Source organism: Daktulosphaira vitifoliae, unplaced genomic scaffold (assembly GCF_025091365.1).
Source record: "Daktulosphaira vitifoliae isolate Bord-2020 unplaced genomic scaffold, ASM2509136v1 Scaffold_2, whole genome shotgun sequence".
In the NCBI taxonomy this organism is placed as follows: Eukaryota; Metazoa; Arthropoda; class Insecta; order Hemiptera; family Phylloxeridae; genus Daktulosphaira; species Daktulosphaira vitifoliae.
This window is the reverse complement of record NW_026099573.1, coordinates 34,728,557-34,729,163: the sequence shown is the minus strand read 5'-3', so window position 1 is coordinate 34,729,163 and position 607 is coordinate 34,728,557.

Genomic DNA, 607 nt, shown 5'->3' with positions numbered 1-607 from the left:
TCTTCCTTCAACATTCATTTCTATAACTGTTCTTACAGCTTTCGATTCTTCTTTCCTCATACCATGACTAAACAATCTATGACTATTTTCTGTCATCTTATCCACGATTGACGCAACACCTATACTTCCTCTTATATGCTCGTTCCTTATCCTATCTTCTCTAGTCACTCCACTCATCCAACTAAGCATTCTCATCTCTGCTACACTTATTCTCTGCTCTACTTTCTTATCAACCGCCCAACACTATTAACCATACATCATAGCTGGCCTCACAATTTCATACTAAATTTAAAAACTATAATTAGTATTTATTCATATATTATATTTTAAAATCAAAGAACTACTAATCAGGATATAATTAAAGAAATAAGAGTTCATGTTGCTTTTAAAATATTTCACCAATTTCTCTAAAGGAAACACTATCTACAGATTTGCATCGAAGCGTTTCTTATGATAGTGATTTTAATCACTGTCAGATATCATCTATACTTGTCCCATCTATGCCTCGTCCACACTGTGCCTCGACCCCACTGTGCTACCGTTTTTTTTTATTTTTATTTTATCTTTTTTTGTGTCTGTTACCACTTTTTCTCAGCTCTCACCGAAC